Source organism: Polyergus mexicanus, unplaced genomic scaffold (genome assembly GCF_030449975.1).
Source record: "Polyergus mexicanus isolate NDT 795.1 unplaced genomic scaffold, iyPolMexi1.0 SCAF_26, whole genome shotgun sequence".
Classification (NCBI taxonomy): domain Eukaryota; kingdom Metazoa; phylum Arthropoda; class Insecta; order Hymenoptera; family Formicidae; genus Polyergus; species Polyergus mexicanus.
Genome location: NW_027223346.1, coordinates 3,465,827 through 3,487,941, shown reverse-complemented (window position 1 = coordinate 3,487,941; position 22,115 = coordinate 3,465,827). Strand labels below are relative to the sequence as shown.

Here is a 22,115-nt window from a genome sequence, read left to right as displayed (position 1 = left end):
TCCCGCTTTAATTCCGATCAGAAAATCGTAGCTAAAATTTTCGATCGATTATCTTCATTCGTTGAGCGGTACTACATACGGGATTTGAGAAAAGCAGCGACCCCTAATTCCCACACCTCCTCAGGCTCCCGCTCTAAACCGTCTTCCTACGAGGTGGGGGGTGGGGGTGGAGGGGGCGGGGGTGCCGTTCCACGCGATGGTACATTTTTAATTACTTACACCCACGCAGCTGCATCGCGCGATGACTATAAATCAAGCGTAGCGCCGCCCAGCAAAGTAATTACAGCTTGAATTTTAGATAATGTTGCCGCAAGCACGGCTCACCCTCTCCCCTTCCCACCCCGCCTGCTCTGCCGAACCATCCGCCTCTCACTCAACCAACCCCCGATCCGCTGTAAATAGATCGTTGCTCCGTTGAATTTTTGTTAATCCGCAGTCTTCCGTCGCGAGCGATAAACTCGTGAAATATCGGTATGATTAAAGAGACAACTCTTTCTATCGTAAATACCGCCATTGAATTCTATGAACAATAAATGGTTAACATTAGTAAATTATTAAGTATCATATAATATTTATCAATTTTCTTTCAAGAATGCAACACATGTTGCCGATAATAATATAAATCGATCAATTGATATATTGAACAAAGATATATGCATTATTTGTCTAACATTTTACTACGAAAGTTGCGTTTTTTTTTGCTAGATTTTCAATTTTATTAACACATATCATTTATATAATCACTTTTACTTTTAATTAGTCAATATTGTCAAGTATACAACAACGAAATTGACATATATCCCGCTGATGTTGATAAATTTTTAACGTTCATACACAAACTCGTCTCCCTTCTTGATATATTTGAATTATGTTTGGAACTTTATTTCGAGATAATTTTGCAGCATCGGAGAACAGGGGTAGCTCTAACTTCGTGGCTAAGCGTCGGAATCGGGAAGCGCGACGTCGGAATTGTTTACATAATTATGCGCCAATTAAGAGAGCGGACTACAGAGAAGGCAGGATAGAAAGAGAGAAAAGAGAGAAAGACGCGACCGGAGAGAATCGGTGCCGAGTGGCTGATGAGGGCAACAGCCATCTCGATTCCCGCGCAATTAAGGTGCGGTTGAGAAAACCTAAAAAAAAAGGTTCGCTAGAAAAGAGTGGAATTTAATTAGGAACTTGTACTCTCTTGTATTGTCAGGCAGCCATAAAGAAGCGAAACAGCGCGAACGAAGCGGATACGTAGAAAGAGATCGAGAGAAAAACCGTTGCAGAGTAGAAATTATTCAGCCGAATAATTCAAGAGAGAGAGAGAGAGAGAGAGAGAGAAAACGTGATTTGTGCGGGAGGTAGATGAAATAGGAGAAGCAAAGAGAGAAAACACGAGAGCAGTAGGATATCGTCAGCGAAGACATAACAATCAGGAATATGATAACACGCGGGACGGATGCTTACTTTCACCTCAGACTTTGGCAAGGATGCCGAGGAGCCGAATAGGATGACGATGGGGCAAGCAGAGCGAGATGAAAGATGATGAGTGAAGGAGCCGTGGCAGGAGTAGGGGCCGCTTAATTAGAGCCAGACTTCCGTAGGATGCTTGAGGCTTCCCCGCGCTCTAAAGTTCTATCTTCCCACAGTTTATCCGCGTAAAGTGGCTATCTTGAAATTACCCTCGAAATTATATCGAATTTCGGACTCGGTCCCGCTCGGCCTGCCATGTCTTCAATACGAGTTATCTAAGGTTATCGATAATGTCTCGAGATCTCTGGATCTCCGATCCATCAAAAATGATCGTCAACGCGATGGAAAAAATAATCGATCATGTCGTACAGTGACGTAGATGGATGAGAAGTAATTGTTCTTTAATTTTCTGCTACTAATGTAAACTTCGACACTCGATCTAAATAATATAATCCCAATATTCTTCTCCGAACAAACAATTTATCAAAGAACAAGTAAATTTTTGCTTGTTAGTAGTTTAATTTAAAGAATATTCAAAATTGTCATTATAAAGTCTCCTTTCGTTCAAATCCACCTTGAATTCCTTGCGCTAATCGTAACGATTAAATATACACGTTCACGGGATTCTTATATTCATATTTCAGGTGTAAATGAAGAATTGTTAAGGATGTCGCGCTGTTTCTCTTCACTTCTTATTTCGTAGCGTCGTCGCTTCCTCTAAAGTATTTCGCGCGAGCAACAGCCGCGACGGAGGGCCGATGTTTACTTTATCCTCACTAATCACGGAACGTATTTGCGTTTTATAATCCTTGGTCGGCTAAGAGGGTAAAATCTGAAAGCTTAGTGGAATCTCCTTTCGGTCGGATGAGTAATCCCCGCTCCAGCCCACGATTTTCGCCGCAGCGCTCCTCATCCCCTCGTCTAAGAGTTGTCTGAGAGTAGAGCATCTTCGTATAACGTCGGAGAAGAGAGTCCATGTCGCTGACTTAATGATTCACTTTATCCCATAATACAGCCGTGCGTTCTCAGATATTCCCATAATAGACACGTGCTTTAGAAACGTGTAAAAAGATACTCGGAATTTATGAAAAACAACCAACTTACGAATACGTGACGTTTCTAATTGAATTCTAATTTTAACGTACATCGAATTGCTGTCACGTAAAAATCTATGAATACTCATCCGATCGAATTTGAAATTCAGATCGTAACGTCGAACGTGCAATGTTATTTTAGCACCGAATCGCACCTAAGGATTAGTTAAATTGACGAATTATAATTCTGCGTTCAGTCCAAAGAAAATATACCGTCGAATAGGACGTTTTCGGCGACAGAAGCCGAAATATAAGTGGCGCGTGACAAAGGTTTTCCAAAGACGAGTAAGGGTGCACATGCGGATCGATTAATTGATAGGCGCGAGCGTATCGTCGGTCTCGCTGCAGGAAACTCGAAGGTCTGCGTTATCGATAATTCACTCGACTTGACCGTCCTCTCGCTCGAACCACGGATACCACCCTCCACGGCTCCTGCCTCCTTCGCCCTATTTATATGATTAATGGCTTTATAATGACCATGCAAGCTTGCGATTCCACGCGCAGGACAGAGTAACCCTATCTTGCCGATAGCGGCGCGTTCACGCGAAAGAATTACTCGCCGTCTTACGAAGGGCGCCCGCGAGAACGCATATAATCGTCATAATAATAGCGTTTCTGGTTTTATTTTAATGAATACTGCATCGTTCGTGCTGCGTAACCGCGCTTTAAAAGCGCATAAACCTTCCATTATCTCCGTTGCTCGATTAGCACTGAACTTGACATTATGTAGCACTTAAATAAATTATACGAATATAATTTGGTTTCTGCATCTGAATCTTATATTAGCGGTAAAAAATATAAAAAAATATATTAAATTATCGCGAGTATATAAATTGAAGAAGCCATATATTAATATTCAACAAAGTTTTTATTAATCGTCATCGACCCTCTCGATTTAAAGGTCTTCTAGACGATTGAATCGAATTAAAACGTCCGGATTCTGTCGTCGATTTGCCCTGAATTTCCGACGACCAGCGAGGAAAGGATAATCGCGATCGATCGGTGTAAAATTTCTCGGGGTTGTCGGAGTGGCATCGGAATTGCGAGCCAGGTGAAATCGAGCTATCGAATCGACATCCGTCATGCGAACGCGTCTCAGGCTCTATACGTGTTCTCCTAACGGTAACTCTAGCCACTCGACGGTAATTCTCCGGTTGGCATGCGACCGCCACTCGAACGACACGATATCGCACTGTCGAGCGTCGCGCCATTTTTTTCCCATTTTTTTCAGGGCTCCCCTCGCGAGACCGACGCGACGTGTGCACGAATGGAAAAAGCGAGACGTGGAGCCCTTTTAAATGTCCGCGAACTTGGTGCACAGCAACAAAATACAAAATTAATTGCAGGTCTTATGTTAGAGCAGCAGCAGCAGCACGCTAAGGCGCTCGAACCGTACGAGGTCTTGCTTCGTATATTTATATACTAGTCCAATTATGGTCGAAAAACCAATGTAATAATGTTTTGGGAAAGTATGTAAGAGTGTTTGATCAAATATCAGTAATAAGTCATTATATTTGTCGATCGTTTGTTTTCAAAATTTGTTTATTATGTTGCTATGCCTCAAATTCTTTAATTGACACGATTAATTAGATTACTTGAATTCTTTAAATTAATAGATACATGTTTTCCATTTAATACTTACATATCGCGATAGTACGTAATTAAGTTCGACGAACCGCTAGAAATAATTACGTGCAACAAAATTCAACTGTCCCTAATTTTATAAAATTGTTTAAATCATATAGTCTGAGTAATATCGCGCGTCTGGAAAAATTCAACACATTTTAAATACAATTAGAATCACTTTAACTACAATGTATAGCGAAGAAACGCTTCTGTTCTAATTATCATAGACACTAACAGAGAAGTGTCTTTTAATTTCTTTCTCTAACACTTGACAGACACGTAAGTCAATCGCGAACGACTAAGCGCGAAAATTGTCGAACACGTAAGAGACAACAAAGCGTGCCAAGGTTTAAAATACACTGATCGCGACACACGGCAACGAGCAAGCTCGGTACGCGACGACGCAGACCTACGTCTGTCTTTACGAGCCACGTGGCCAAGAACCGGCTGCGTCAAGCTGGTATAAAGGTGACAGAATAGATGTATATAGAGACCCGCATCCTCCGCACCACGTAGACATTCATAGTCGTACACTAGCTAGGTAAAGGCATAGCCCGACCGGGCTACGTGGCTTACGAGCACGTGGGAAAAAGCGCGTGCGAAACAAGCGTCGGCCGGCCTGCGGCTTCTACAGGGACCGCGTGCATAATGGATGTCGGGCGTATGCGCCCGTGTAGTGCGCCGCTCTACCTGGCAAAATAACACACATTTGTAGCTAATTTTCCCAACGATCGTCGTCGACGTCGTCGTCGACGAAGGGAACGAGGGAGCGAGCGGATACGAGAGGGAGCCCAAGACTCGCGATATTGTCGTCACGACACGCCCCAATCCTCCGCAACCTCTGATCGTCGTCTTTCCTCGGACTCTTGTGCCGATTCGCCCGAGTGACAATCGAGTGTCGAGAATCGTACGTTTCCTAGTATCGGTAAAAGCACGTTCGACAAAAGTTTGCGACTGGAAGACTTCTGTTTCCCAAAGAAAATACACAATAATAAATGCAATGCGTGCTACGCGACAGAAAATATATATGTGCGCGTGTGTACGTTATAATTTTTTTTTTTTTTTTAATCCGCTATCTAATCTTAAATCAATTCTAACTAGAAAGAAACTTTTCGTTATATAACTGGAGTAAGCAAAACAATTCTCGGTGGATGATTGCGATACGGCTGTACTTAATGCGCTATTTTTCTTTGTAGTTTAATTTCGAGACCATTGATGGATATTCTTTTGCAATGCAAGTGATAAGAAAGTTCAGGTTGAATGAACGACGTTATAACGACGGCCATAAGCTGCAATTTCCTTGACCCGCTTCCTTATTAATATTTCTCCGATACTCATACACACATATAAGAGTTGCGCTAATGCACATGTATATGAACACCAACTGAACACACTACGTCATAATATTAGACTCACAGAATGTTTCTATAGACTCAAACACATTCAAACAAGGCAATAAAAGGAGAATATTGCAGAAATGTGCTTCTCTATAGCCCTTAAATTCTTCCCGTATAAAAGATTTCGCGATTTAATAATAATAATTTATTTATCAAATCTTTGTCATAATGGTATGACCGATACAAATATAACATGTATGCGAAAGAAACAACTTTAACTAAATTTAACAATCATAGAAAGAATATTTGGCTACGTGAGAAAAGAATAAAGTTACACGCATAAAAAGACTCTACTCTTTACATGCCTTTGTAACCGTTATATTCAACTCTTTTCGAATTCTAGCGATGATACGCGCTCTGCATTCTACACATATATATCCACGATCATCTATATCCACGATAATGTGAGAACCATCGACTTTCACTTCGTTAGCGTAACGAGGATAATTCTTTCTCCACGTTAAAGATAGTGAATAAATGAAAAGAACAAAAAAAAAAAAAAAAAAGATAGACACGTATTTAACATTTATACGCGACAACAGATGGAATAGGGATCCAATGGCAGAGGGTGCACGAGAGTGAAATAATAAATGCGTCGCGTTGATATTTTTGCCGCACCCGGTCGCGGGATAGGAACGCGAAGGGGCGGGAAACGCGACAAATTGGAGAGCTTCGAGGAGCGTGACGCTTTTTAAAGCCCATGATTTTCTAGCGAAAGCTCGCGTTTCAGGTTAGGGGCGAGAAGGGGCGAGCGCTTGGGGCGTGCGCTCCGTTTAGCTGCAACCCGACAATTATCTGTAGGGCATAATTGTCATCCCTTACGTTTTCCAAGACGGCGTCCCCTTTGCTCATTCCCCCCCCTCCTCCCTCTCCCCCTCTCTACCCCTCCTGACAACGATCGCCCGTGCGCTCGCCCCCGCGGCCGAGGCTGCCCCGTTGGGGACGGGGGGGGGAGGGGGGGGGGGGGTCGGGTCACGCGAGGCCGTGCCTGTCGCCAGGAGTCCACGCGACGCGGAGAGAGCCACGCGATGCCGAAACAACACCGACTTACCTTACCTGTATCAGATTTCTAATTACTAATTTACTCCCCGACCCGGACTCCTGCCCCCCCCCCCTTTCCCCCTGCTTTACAGCGGAGACCACTTTCGTGGCCCCTCTAAAGCGAAACAGGCATCGACGTCGCCTTGTCGAGATTACGATCCGACTCTGATCTGAGATCTCTGAGATCGGATCTTCGATCGATAAAACGCACGCTTTCACGGTGCCGAATGACGTTGTTTGAATTCTCAACTTAAAAGTTTTGCTTTTTTTTTTTTTTTTTTTGTAACAAGAAATGGAAAAAAAATGCGCTAGCGAGACTGACGGAGTAAATCTATGTAACTAGTGACACGAAACGTGCGAATCGATAATAAATTGTTAATAAATTGAATTTAGCATGAAGTAAAAGAAAAACGACTCCCCCAATATTGAAATTTCAGTTGCGATACGCGTACCGAAGAATCCGGAAAATATGAATACCAAGACAATATTATAAGAGCGTAAATTCCTGAATTAATTTCGTTATTCATCACATTTCTTTGCATTATTGTAGTATACGCAAAGTTTGATTAATATCTCGCTGGCATAATTGTAAAGTATATTTATATATATATATATATAAGAGAAATATATATAGATGGTGTGTTCTTTCGACTTACCACTCGTCGATAGAAAAACTCTCGAAAGCTGTAAGTGTGTACCCCGCCTAATGTGAGCCTGTTGAAACGACGTGTTATTATTTACCTGTAATCAGAAGAAAAACGATACGATGAGAAAATATTGTATATCGTTTAGGGAACCTTCATCTCTCGCACCTCTCGAGCGAAACAGAGAACACGATGGTGGAATGCGTTGAGATGCGTAGAAGACGAAGGCGAATGTGTAATCGCGAGAATTAATTATTCCCATGCACGAATGTCATATGCCTCCCTGTAATTACCCGGCGGGCATAATTTAAGGCGAGCAGAGTTGTTAACAATATCGTTCGTCTAGATGATGAAGACCTCCTCCCCCCCCCTCCCCCCGTCCTCGCTCCTTCGTCGGCGAAAGGCAGAAGGGGACGACGCGCTGTAACGTTTAGTTCTGTCAAAGGACGTGATTCATAACCGCCCGGCGACATCAGCAATAGCCATAACGCGGTAACGGTCCAACGATATATTACGTTTATAAATTAACGCGCGAAACTTTCGCAGTTGACTCGCGATAATCATTAATTTCACGTATTATCGTAAGTATGCAGTTCGCGATAGCGTACGTGCCGCCGTAAGTTGGAGCAACTATAAACGAGACGACGGGGCAAACAAACGTTTTACAGCGACGTCTCCTAGCAGCTTCATTTACGTTCCCAAGCTAATTTGAACTCTTCGAGTCACGTGCCGTTTCGTTGGCGTTATTTCGCATCCTCCGCTCACCCCCCCCCCCCCTTGTGCGGTTTATCATGTACTCTCGTGCGGGAGAAGTTTATTCCTTCGCTTCGTTATTACTCGCGATGGGTAAACCTTCGGAAAACTTATCCGTTAAAAAAAAAAAAAAATGGGTAAGAATACCCAATTCTCATGTATTTTTGCCTCCACGAGCACGAATATGAAACTTAAAAATGATGATCGGACTCGCAAATCGAAGAGAAACGCAAATAATCCAACCAACCCCGAAAATTCAATCCATATCGAATGCATTTTTATTAATAATAATACAATCCTGGGATATATAGGTCTCGGTTAGGTTATCCCACAATTATTGTGTAGATGGGGTGGGCCTACGGGGGGGGGGGGGGGAGCTGCTCCACTTCCGGAAGATGTAACCTAACCCAAATCTATATCCCAGAGATGAATTATTATTAATAAAAAATACATCCCTTGGATTTTCGCGTTTGGTTGGATTTTTGCGTTTCTCTTCGACTTGCGAGTTGCGAGTCCGATCTCCATTTTTAAGTTTCACATTCACGTTCGAGGAAGCAAAAATGCCTAATAACAATTGTGGATACGCTTACCCGTTATTTCATATAGGTGGATGTTTCGAAGGTTTATCCTCGCGATTATACGCAATAAAATTGAAACCGAGCGGCGGCGCGCTTCGTATCACGCTTAATTCTCAATCTCATAATGCCCCCTGCCACTTCGGTGTACCCGCGTATTCGCTGAGTATTACCGTCCCGGTACCTCGTAACTCAACCTCCGCGATCCCGGCTTTGAGAGAGGAGCGTACCAGCGCGCCCGGCACGGTTATAACATTTACTTACTGCCGTTTAACCACTTATCACGTCGGATCTTGGATACCCGCGGCTTCTGCATCGCGCCCAAAGGCAGATTCGTGAAGTACAGAGGGACGGATCGAGGAAGCGCGTACAGATCTACGAGAGAGCAAGAACGAACGAGAGAGAGAGAGAGAGAGAGAGAGAGAGAGAGAGAGCGAGAGATGAAGAAGGGAATGAGAGGAGAAGGGTCGATAGGGGATGAGAGAGGGCGATACTAACGCGCATATCCATTACGCTAAGCGCGTGGAAACGTTTACGTGAACGTGTATAAGCGTATATCCGTTCTACATCTGCCGCCCCATCTCTCTCCCTCCCGCCCCCAACCCCAACCCCCCACCCGCCATTCCCGCGTCGCGCCTGATCGCGATTACGCTCGCATGCTTCAAGGACATATCTGCCGGATATCAACTCGACTCTACTCGAGTCCCTAAACGCTTACACATCCGAAATCCCGCACCGTCGATATCCGGCCGCCCCTCCCCAACCCCCTCTAACCCACCCTCTCTCCATCACCCGGCCAGCAATCTTGCCCTTGCAGCCGCCGAGGATATTTACCGATTCCAATTGGTTTCGTGATTGCGCCTAAGTGCTCGGATAGTTGGCGATGGCCGCTGCTGAGTTAGACGAACGGCTAGATACGCGATTCTCAGTAACTCTCAGACGCATTCAGATTCCGAACGACAAGAGGGAATAATAATCCTGCTAGAGCGTGATACAAGGATGGTGAAGAGAGAGAGAGAGAGAGAAATGCGCCGCTCTCTCTCTCTCTCTGATGAGCGAACTGTAAATTTCATTATCGTACGCAACGATGAAATAATTCGCGCGCTCGTAACGTAACGTTAAAGTAGAGGCATTTGCCGGGTGTTGAAGCAATATTACGAAACTTTTAATTGATCTGTGCACATAAGAGTTGCAATCAAGTACCGATCTTCCATCATCTAATATAATTGGGGGAATGCACGATGCAAAAAAGTATATACCATACAAGTAATGATTAATATGTGTATAGTAAACACATTTCTATTACTGTTTACTGTAATTATAAGTTTTAAATGCATATGTTAGATTATCTTGGTAATATATTGTATAAGACACCTTGAACTACTTAAATATATAATATTTACATCCATTACTCAAACACTAGAAAAGTCTTCTGTGTCTCCCTGCATTTTAACAATAGAAATATTGTACATACGAAAGATTAATGATTAATGGATAATAAAATCATTGCCTCTCTAGATAATCATAAATTTTAATAGACAAATAAGATGCGCGGATAGGAAAAGGTTGTAGGTTAGGTAAACATGCCAAAGGGCTATTCTGGCTGGCTCTGATGTGGTCTGCAGTCTCGGCTTAATAACCCTCGACCTCGTCAAACAAGCGCTTCTAACCGGCCTGTTCGCCTCTGGCATTGAGAATTCTCAGCGATAACGCGAGAATGACGTCAAGAGAGTCATATATCGCAAGTATCTTATACGCAAAAATAATCGAAATAGTCGCGCAATGTTCAATTAGTCCCAATATAAACAGATTATCATGAAAGATTTGCATTGGGAAAAAATTGAGGCGATCTTTATTTAATATAAACACGAGAAATCCCTTAAAAAAATCCAGATTTTAAAAACACTATTTCTCCAACTCATTACGATAAGCGGATATCCTGAACATTACAAATCCTACATTTCATCAGTTAAAACATCCGTGGACTTTAGTTTACGTGTATCATGCGCCATGGATTAAGTATTTTATGTATTTAATTGGATCCATTATATTGTATATTAAAGATTTTTCTGCTCAATATCTAAGATAGAATTTTCGTGGATAATACGCTGAGAGAGACGGAATTCATACGTGCTTTGAGGTACTTTGATATCAAAAAAAATTGGCGGAAAGTCACGAGGAACGAAGTAGCAGATTATATCGTTGCGCCACGCTCGTGTGTACGAACGATGCAAGAGGAACCATGAAGAGGGGAAGCTCGGCGAGTGGCTCATCGACTGGTACAGACTAGTACCGATATTACCCTGCACCCTGCACGGCAAGGAAGCAGGAAAGTGAGAAAGAGAGACGAGAAGAGAAAGAGAGGGAGAGAGATAGGAGTATGTAAGCTCGTAGGTATCCACTTCCCTTCTCCGCGATCAATTAATTCCGGACACTAATGCTTTTCTAAAGACACACACCCAACCGGCTCACCACTCGGCCGATAAGCAACTATTCCGAGAGAGCTGTCGGTCGGAACCATCGAATTGCACGTCACGCGATTCCCTCGCGATCGCAATGCACTTTTCCTCTGTCGACTTGACTGGCAACCGTTACAAGAAAAAGAATTTAAGAGATAAGTTTATGTAATACTTTCTTCAAATTATACAGGGTATCCCCAATTTAAATGGCAAAACTTCAAGAGCGCGTAGGGAACCGAAAAACTAAGACAAGAAGTCCTTTAGAGGTTTGCTCGTTCTTGCTCCATTTCGGAGAAAATCGCAAAAATTCAATCTCTCATTGTCAGTTGCTTCTCTTGAGTCGATTGGCACCGAATAAGTTCCTTACATATGTAAACACTTGATGTTATCCTTTACGATGCCAATCGATTCAAGAGAGCAATTAAGAGACCGAATCATAGACGCAGTGCATCAAATATAACTAGAACGATGCGTAGCTGCAATTAATGAGGTCAGTGCTAGATGTAATATTTGCATTGCTGCAAGAGGGCAACATCTTGAACAATATCTGCATTAAATAGATGATAACATAAATAAAATGTAAATAAATAAGTAAAAAAACGAAAACCCGTTTTGTTTCTTTTTTTGTGATTTTCTCCAAAATGGAGCAAAAACGAGCAAAGGACTTTCCGTCTTAGCTTTTCGGTCCCCTACACGCTCCTGAAGTTTTGCCATTTAAATCGGGAACACCCTGTTAATATTAAATTTCCCGCAATTTTGCATTTTAAATTAAATTGACTAATTTCTAATAGTTTGCAGAAATACATAAACTCTCTTAAGAATGTATACATGCAATTTAAAAAAAAGACCCAAAGCATATTCGGAATCAGATCTGAATTCTCTGCGTATGCATCCGTTAAATTTCCGATTCTCAAAGTTACAAAAAAGTTCATGTGCGCGATAAATTTTCGTTGTATTTGGTTTCATCCCCCCGTCGAAAAATCGACGAAGGCTCCCCGTAATAGGCATCTATCCGCACGTTACTTCACATCTACGACTACGAGGCTGGCTTTCTCCCCCGAGTATTCTAATTGTGAGAGACAGTCCCGGGAAAATACTCGGCGGAAGTTTCCTGCAGCCTCGCTCCTCGAGCATATCGCCGGTATTTCAATGTGCCACCAACACCAACGGAGTCACGGCCGCACCAACTCTTACCTTTCGGTAACACCTACGCCATTTCCCACCTTCCGGCACCATCCAACGGCGCCTCCCCCCGGACTTCATTCCAAAAGCAAAATTAAGTACCTACGAGAGATGGTAAATACAGTCACCGGCGTATTTCTCGAGGTAGATAGGTAAACTCGAGATTGGTGGCGTCTCACTTCGATGGGGGGACCAGATGCGTATTTCACGAAATGCTCTTCTTGTTAAGCTTAGATGCGATAGAGATGAGGATGTATAGAGAATTGGCGTATTTTAATAATCATATTCTCGCAAATGCGGGTCGCGATATAACATGTGTTAAAAATAAAGTCAGAAAATTAATTATAAAAATATCCTAATAAGAAAAGAGTAACAGTCGTATTAATTTATTTATAAACATATGAGAAAGTATAAAGAATAATTTTACAAGTTTTAAAAAAAAAAGAGAATCTTTTTTTTTTCTTTCATTAATGTTTGAAAATATCCTTTAATTCTCTGTCATTTAGTCAAATATTCTTGTTAACTGCTTTAGCCTGAGATTATTTTGTTTATCGATTTTACCACCCTTGTTATGAGTAATTATACAAATTATAAGAGCTGCAAAATTTTTCGGATGCTCGCGTATCAATCGTTATAGTACAGCGATCTTTGAAAATGAGAAGAAGCATCAACGGGGCTTTTGAGAAGTTCTCGAGAGTGACGTTGATCCCTCTCCCGTTACCCGTTACGACTGTCACTCACAATTAGCCGTCCCGAAGGATCTGCCAGCTAGGAAGAGAAGGAGCCCTGGGAAAATAGAGGAGAACAAAATAAAGGGCGGGAGAAGAGGTAAGATAGCAGGAGCGGAGGGAGAAGGCGACTACCGCTTGACGGCGCATCTTACATGACAGTCTTTGTATTAACTATCAGGTAACTTCTTCCTGTCAACCCTTTTGCGCCCTCATCTCGTTGTTCCTATGCCAAGAGCCTCTTTACTCCCCGACCATTCAGTACCGGATAAGAAGAGAGAGAGAGAGAGAGAGAGAGAGAGAGAGAGAGAGAGAGAGAGAGAGTAAGAAAGAGAGAGGGTACGAAGAAGATAACGAGGTGAAGAAAGAAGATAGAAACGAAGTAAGATAGAAGCGAATTAGCACTGTCAAAGTAAGTGTTAATCCTGTAAAATGCCTCCGGACGTGGCACACAAGAATACGATAGCGCTTATATCACAGCAAAGTTTCCATTCTAGCAGTTATTTGGGTGATCGTAACTAAAGTATTTGCGAGAACAAATATCGAATTTTATAAAAATAAAATTGTTGGATACAAGGTAGTCGCGAGTAAATTATTCTAAAAAAATATCTTTTGATTCGCAAAGTAGTCGGAAAAGAGCATCGATCCTTAATTCTTGCCGCGACACGAAATTATAAACTTGTGTCTCACATTGTGCTCACGCTTACAGGCTTCTCGACACGTTTGACGCTCGTAGACACTATCTGAGGAGAACGTGAACGCGACCCAGACGAAGGTGCTACGCCGTAGGCAGGGATAGCTCATTAATATTTAGACGTATTTTGAGCGGCGAGTCACTACCACATCGCCAACGCCAGCCGCCATCGTCGCCGCCTTTATACATAATTATTCGCGCGAGATTGGCGAGCGCTGGGCGAGGTTGCACGTTGTCTCGAAACTCTCCTCTGGAAAATTTCCAGTCGCTTTCTGAATTAATTATTGCATATAAAATATGATAAAAATCGGATCAACGTAGAATATAATTTAAATTTTCTATCGATATATCGAATTATTTTTATATTTACACATTTTACAACAAAATATGGCCTATGAATATTAATTAAAACTTTCTTCTCAAGAGAATCGATATATCCAAAAGAGGCAAAAATTATGTCCATCTCGATACTATCTTTAGAGTTGGATGAAAGATTGACAAATAAAGATTGACGAAAATTGTTTCTGTACACGATCTAAGGAATAATTTCTAATGATGAAGGCGTATTCGCTCGCCGTTAATTAAGCTTCGCTTATACAGCGCGGCTACGAGTGAGAAAACATTCCAATAAATGGGAAAGTACTTTCCGGAAGGAATACGGCCATTTTTGCCACGAGCGCCGTAAAGTTCTTCAGAATATCATATTTATATTACGACTCTCATTCCCTACGAATAAATATTGATTTTATCTCTATCCCTAGACTACCACCAGAAATATCGCTATAAACTGACCTGATAATTCTTCCTTTGAAATGATTTCTAGCCGCTTGCTTAGGACTATCGGTAATAGTCTGTAATTTATGTCTGCTTAAGAATCAACGATGTGTCGCGATAGATCGCATATTAGCTTTGTGCGTAAAATTCATAAATATTTCTAAATATAATTTTGTCTCGTTATTAATCATTTTTAAAGATTTAACTCAAACAAGCAACATTTATTGTCCAATTTTATAAAAAACAAACTTGAAACACAAACGCGTCGATTTAAATAAAGAGAGAGAGAGAAAGGTAGCAACGGGGCGAACGGTGGGAGAGGTCTCCTTTGCCAGACTCCTAATCGATTGCCGCGAGTTTTAAACTTTACGCCGTCTCGTTCCCTCCGTCCGCTCTCTTCCGTTCATCTCGCGAAGCCGCCGACGACGGCAGGTCGAGGTGGAGAGAAGCGACGGAAAACGCGAAAGGACGCAGGCAAGCCGGAAGACAGAGAAGCAAAAGAAGACGAGAGAGAGAGAGAGAGAGAAAGATGGCAAAGTCTGTAAATTTTCTTACATTTTATGAGCCATCAGAATTTCATAACCTCGAGCCAGTCCGCGTGGTACTTTGCACAAGAAAAGTTTCCACTCGCTCCTTCTCTTCCCTCTTTCTCGCCCCCATAGCTTTCTCGCGGCACTTTCGAGAAAGGCCATGGATGGCTCGGGAAGAAAGAGGACGGAGAGCCCAGTATGTGCAACGGATCATTGCAGGGTAACGTTAAGACGACGTTGGTTCTCGCGCCCGTCTCTTCTGATTCTCCAATCCGCTTTGCGTACATTAGACCCGCGGGAGATTGAGCGAAGATGCCTTAGATCATAATATCGTTTAAGTTTAAAATGACGGGTAGTAAGAAGCTCGTTCGAGACATCCGCGATTTTCTGCCGTCTCATTGTTTTCCATCACAGTATATTATTCTCTTTCTATCATTAATATAACATTTTAAGAAACACTTCCTCTTGTAACTATAAAAAATATAGTTTATGCTCCAAAAAAAAAAAAAAAAAAAAAAAAAAATTACCCTGTTAAGGATTAATTAAAAATCACGCGCGTCAACTTTTTTTAAAGAAAGTTCGTTTGAAGAAACGAACCGATGATCGTGATTCAATTTATCCCATCATACGAAATGTTTATGTGTGTGTACGGTTCTATTTGATCGAGACTACGGACTGTTATTCTTGCCGGCTGTCCAAACAGCGTAATCCCTTCGCGTTCCCGATTAACCAAATACCTGGTATACGAGCGAAAGCTCGTGGAAATGCCGCGTTGACGTGCTTGCGTGCTTCGCGGTCGCACCTTCGCGTGACTTTGCGCTCAAATAGCTTGACGCGAATCTGCCGGACTCGTTGATTCGCGACTCGTTCCTAGAAGAGCACATCCTACAAATCGACATCTCATGCTGTCTTTTTTTCCCCGCATTGCTTACGATATTGCAAAAAAAAAAAAAAAAAAAAAAAAAACCTAATAACAATAGCATTACATTTCTAAAACAAATATAGAAATAATGAACAATATAGACCGAATTGATATAATATTTTTTTTTTTTTTATCTAGAATAATGATAGGTAAATTGACACAATCAAAAATTACTTATTCTCATATACAATCGCTATACTTTCTCTATGGTATGAGGACTCTTTAATAAAGTATGAGAAATTTGTATATTTGACGACTTCGACGTAAATAAGGTTGCAAGATATTTCGAATACAGAGTGTATTTTAAGCACAAAATCGCATTTATTCACCGAGAAAAATCCACGAACGCGTCGTCGCAGCAGTTAGACTCTCTATACGGACCTCGATTTTTTTTCTCTTCTTCTCGAAAATTACTTCGCGGAGCATGTTGCAAGTGGGCGGTTCTCGCTGGCGCAGAAACGGTGAGAATAGAATAAAGGCTGTCCTTGCGAGAGGCGACGAAAGGAGAAATAGAGAGCGAAAGAGAGAAAGAGAGAAAGAGAGAGAGAGAGAGAGAGAGAGAGAGAGAGAGAGAGAGTGAGAGAGACGGAGACGGAGTGGCGAGTAGAAAAGCCCAGAGTCGTGTCGGCCATGTTGTCAGCAAAGTTTCGTTCTCCCCCTTAAATATAAATGTATACGTGCGAGCCGACACGATGAAGCGTCTTCTCTGGTAAGTTCTGCGTAGCTATAGCCTACATTGTCTCGTGAAAATGTACACACACGCCTGTCTGTCGTGATCCATAAAGAGCCATTAAGAACCTACGCTACAACGCTGCATAAAGGAACGTGCGAGAATCTTGAAGATTTTCAACAGTATAATCCATGTGATTCAAATTGTCGCGAATAATTATTTTTGAAATGCGCACGTGTATATGTGCACTTTCCCTGATTTTATGTCTCTCGTAAAAATTATACGAAATATTTATAATAATATTTTGCGCGACATCACTTGAAACATCTTTCTTGCTTATTTTTGCGTATCCCCTTTATTAAAAATCGAGAGTTTTATTAATTTCTTGAACGCACAACTTTTTATTATGCAACTTTAAAATGTGTCGCGTCTAAAATGTCAAATTGATTCACAAAATGACTAAATTGATTCACATTTTTATGCAATCCGGCATTAGTAAGGCTTCTCTCTTCATCTCGTTTATGTCATCGTATAAAGATATGACAAACGGTATGTGTATCTAACGAGATCTCCGGCTCCCTTTATTACTTAGATAGCTTCGACCAATCGGTACCGAGGACACGCGCCGCGAGATAATTGCAGTCATTCCGAACCATTCGCTATATTGGCCAAGATAATCTCATCGCCCTATTTCCACGTTCTATCCATTTTGTCTTCCTACGTGATACGTAACTAACTTTGACAAGAATATTGTGTCCATGAGAAAGCGCGATTCAATGTTATCACGAATGCAGATGCACATATTATCATCAATATTTCAATTCATACGCGATATCTTTTATTTTTACTGCTTTAAAGCTTGCTTAAAATTTGCTCGAATCACTTAAATAGTTTATTTTTTATTGTCAAATCCTGATCATTGATAATTATGCATATATAATAATTTTTTTAAATAAGATCTTTATTTCTGAAAAATGATGATAATGATGCACTTCGCGTAAAACGAGACCCCGCACGTTATATTTAATTATTATATCAAAACTGATATTTTGCAAAGAATCACTGAATACTTCTTGATGTTCGGGAATAAACAGACGATGCGAAGAAGGATATATTTAATTTGGGAAAGTATTGACGAGACATAAATGGGCGATCCAAGATCTCATGCTATCGCTTATACGGAAGTTGAACGGCGATATTTCAGCGAAACAAATCGAACGCAATGGTTCGGAAGGGATCGAATCACTCGCGTTTCGGTCGAGCAATCCGTGCACACGCAGTCGCTACTTCCCTTCTCCTTTTATGGCTCTACTCGATTACTCTCTTTCTACCAGCGGACAGGTGTTTATCCGACCGTACGCGCAAACACTATTATCACCCTTCGCAGCCGAGCACCTTCAGATTGATTCCACGTAGTGAAAAGAAATATTCCACACAAATCAAAAATCAAATCGTCTATTCCGCCCCCACGTTTCATTCGTGTTTTCTTTTCTACTTTTACCTTTAACGGCGCGGTTCGAATTTAATTTAAATGTCACATATCTTTATCTTGTAACAATACATTTATAATATATGTATTTTAGACATATATATGACCTAATCATGAGTATTAGTAATTGCGCAAAGAAACCAAGTAAGTTAAAAATTTGACGAATACGGACAAGTGGATTATTCTTAAGTATCGTTTCTTCTACATTTCAATCATCTTAAGTATATTTTAATTGATGGGATCGAACAAAAAAATCTAATGTTAAAAATAAATTATTTGAATATATAAATATTTTTATCATTATTTTGTAATTTTAGCAACGCGTGTACAAAATAATTTCTTGTAGAAATTTATTTATTACTCGCGAGCGATTTTTTTAAAGATTTTTAACGCAAACTAAAACTTTAATATGGTGTAAGGGAGGGCTAAATCTGCAATATATGATTTATGAAACGAAGGCGATAACAATCACGAATACTAGGTCAGGATTTATCGAAAGTCAAGTATCCGATAAGTGTACTTACTGCGGCGATTCTGAAAGGGTACCAGTTATCGTTTCTTCCGAAATGGAGACGCTTAATCACAGCGTTTCGGCGATCGCGGCCTGATGAAGGGGTGAACGAGCGCAGCCGTTGCCAGCCGCGACGGGCATTGCGCGAGTGCGTGAATTCGTGCGTGCGTGGCGTGTGTAAAGGGCGTTTAGGGTCGCGTACGCGCGGAAATCGTCGGAGATCCTCTCGGCCGTGGATATCCTCGCCGTCGGTGGTACGTAACGATCCCCGCTCATGCCGTGAGAATCTCTCGCGGGCACTTGTCTTGGGCAGCCGCCAGGAGGAGCCGCGGGGGTTCCGGAGAAGGCTAGGGTTACGTGGGAGGAGGTGAAGGTGGAGTAGGAGTCGCGGGACGGGGGGAGGGGGGGGGCTTGAATAGGGATGGTGGTGGTCCTGCTCGGAGGTAGCGCTGGTTCCGGCGCATTCCGAGGACCAGGAGGGCCGCGGAGGGTCGCAGGAGGTAACGCGCGGGAGAGGGTGGAAATGTTCCGCCCCACCCGTACTCGGCTCTGATTGGACTATCCCCGCTTAGTCACCCCCGGCCATCCCTCTCGTCCTCTTCTACCTCCTTTACCTCCTCCTCCACCTCCTTTTCCTCCTCGTCCTTCTTCTTCGTCATCATCCTCCTCCTCGTCGTTGTCGTCGTCCTCCTCCTGTTCCACCTCCTTATCCACCTCTCGCTTCTCACGCTCCTTCCCCCTCATCTTCCTCCGCCCGGCACCCTCACGGCTACCTTCTCTTCCGCCTTCTCCGCCACGCCGCTTCTTCTTCTTCTCGTTCGCGCTACCTCACCTCTGGTCCGTCGCCGCGCGTAAGAACGCCCGCCTCTTTTTCGATGCACCGGAAAACAGGTGCGGAAACTCTACGTGGGGATTCCGAGATTCCTACTGGCTCCTGGAGCCGTCGGTGACTCCGATCTCCAGACTTTATTCCCAGGCTCACTAGTCCCACCCGTTCCCCCAATCCCTTTTTCCATACATAGAGGAAGTCTCTCCCTTTCTCCCTCCCCCTCCCCCCCCCCTTCTCAGCCGCGTTGAATTTTGAAAATTCTGCAAGAGTCTTCCATGCCGGGATCCATGCTCAATGTGGCATTTAGCTGCTTTCGGTTCCATCTCGTTTCGAACATACAACGGCTTTAATAACGTAGACCTCACAGAATGTCCGATTCTCGCGAGATGCCATTGAACCGACGCTATTTTCTACACTCGCGGGATTGACGAGGCAAAAAGAGAAACGAGAATAGATAACGAGCGCCATCAAATGGAAGAAATCTACTTTTCCTCACGCGCAAATGCAGGAAGCAATTTAATAGAGAAAAGCTATATTTGTAAATATAATGAAATTTATTTTGATAAAATGAAATCGTGTATCGTGATACTTTTGCGATGAAACTTAATTTCCATAAAGTTCCCAAAGCTGAGCAACTCAAAACGAACTTCGTCAAATATTTGCTGTCTCAAAGTGCATTCATCTTTTATTATTCTTGTAGAAATTAATTGAAAACTTAAGTCAAAATGATTTCTATATATTGTATTTTCAGTAAATTGTAGCTATATATTTCATGGATGATAAGAAAGTAAAGAAAAATAAGATACAGAAAAGGCTATATATATATATATTTTAAAGTGTAGCATATTTTTAATAATCGAGAATCAGTATAAATTGACACAAGAATAATATTTAGAAATAATTTTAAATCATTTCAGATTATGCCTCAGGATCTAAACATTTCAAAACGGATTTCATCAATGTGCCATCCGATTATCAATCTTTTGCCTCCGTACAATCGATTGCAATTGGGCGATGCGGTCAAACAAACTCGTGGTGAAATGGACTCTCTTGCATACACGTGCAAGTATCGATGGCATGTTTGTTCAATAAATGAAACCGCACTCTTGCAACGATTAAAGATTTAACGAACGTTGAGAAGGGAAAATGGAAGACAAGGCAAGAATGCCCTAAGGCGACGGCATTTCGATAATTGGAAACCAATGAGCCGACGGTAGGAAGATTTTCGAGGTAAAAATCAACCCTTCTACCCTTCGTTCGGGCCCTAATGAAGCGAGCCTTCGGCGTTGCCTGCCGACGTGCATGCCTCCGCGTCGTATTAATTGCCTGCCCCCTCCGCATCTCGCGTCCCTCATCGCCACCGTCGTCCCTCCGCCACCCCCTTTCCCTCCCTCCCCTCCCCCCGGGCCCCATCTAACCCTTTCCATCGTCTTCTTGCACCGTCTCGCAGTTACCCGCGATAGCGCATTCTTCGACAAATTGGATCACGCTAGCGTGCGAGCATCCGCTACGGTTATATCGCCAGGATAACTGAAAATTGTTGAAGAAACTGAGCTACAAATCGCTACTGAATCGATTAAATCGATATTTTCATCATCTCAGAATGGTAATCTGAAAATTTCGAGATGCACGGAATTCATACGTGAAAACGTTGGAATAAAATTTAAAATCAAAAGTCGAGGCGATTCCAATGTGTTTAGCCCTCTTGTATAAAACCTTGAGAAACTTATTGAAGTTGTCATACTACTAGTTTTCACGGCAAAATGCCAAAATCGAGCCGCAAAAGTGTCTATAATGATACAAGTTTAATTTCAATTCAAAAGAGAAGAAATGTAGACTGTTATTATTTCCATCATAAAAACTTACTTTGGAGCATCAACAAACGCACCTCTTACAACATCGGATATACATAAATTATTAATACACATAAATATTAAAAGAAAAACGCATGTGTCTGAGAAAATATAATATAAAATTTATAATTTTAAAATTTTTACAAGAACGTAATTGTGTGTGCGCGTGGGTGCGATAGCTGATGCACGTTTATTATAATATTCATTTCACATCGATAACGTAATACCGATAAACTGATCAGTTACTCGTTGTTGACGTAATGACGCGGTGAATATATAAAAAAAAAAAAAATTCGCTGTAAAAAAATATCGCCGATAGATAGTCGATGAGCGCAATTCGTAAAAATTTACACCGATTTGCATCTCGATGGAGCATTTCTCTCTTCAATTGTTTCGTCGCGAGTGATTGAACGTGTGACGTTTAAGCGCCCGACGGCACCGAATGTCATTTCTATCGTGCTGCATTTATCTCAACGATAAAAATTTACCGCTTATTACCACTTTTTGTGAAAAGCATCGCCGTGTCACGGATTCTTCAAAATTGTCTATCGTCACCGCGCAATATTACGTCGAGTCTGCAAAAGATATTTCACGCGGTTTAATTGAGAACTAACTAGTTGCAATGACGATCGTCATGAGAAGTGAAGCGAGTAGAAAGTTAAAATAATTGATCGCGGGAAAATTACCTAAATATACGTATAATTAATTATTCATTAATTAAGCCATCGTCCGTACGTGGTTCAACTTGCTGACGTTAAGCAATTAATCACGCCCGTGACACGTTGCTTATGATAAATGTCATACGCGCGAGCGTTGTAATGCACACGCCAACTTGCGTTACTTGATCATAAACGTAGGAGAGAAGTGAGATATATATTGTATA

At 41.9% G+C, this 22,115-nt stretch overlaps 1 protein-coding gene across 10 annotated transcripts in view; it reads right to left on the bottom strand.

The window, feature by feature from the left end:
• The window catches only part of LOC138943410 (uncharacterized), a 333,199-nt gene that overhangs the window by 162,154 nt on the left and 148,930 nt on the right, over window positions 1–22,115 (bottom strand). For 4 of the 10 annotated variants that reach the window (XM_070314255.1, XM_070314256.1, XM_070314253.1 and 1 more), the window contains exon 2: window positions 7,276–7,360. The exons of 3 other annotated variants lie outside the window; for them this stretch is intronic. The gene's annotated coding sequence lies outside the window, so the exon portion shown is untranslated. Of the gene's footprint in view, window positions 1–4,197; window positions 4,350–7,275; window positions 7,361–8,855; window positions 8,868–18,563; window positions 18,781–22,115 lie in introns of those variants that run through there. 3 more of the 10 variants (XM_070314254.1, XM_070314258.1, XM_070314252.1) reach the window with 3 other exon arrangements.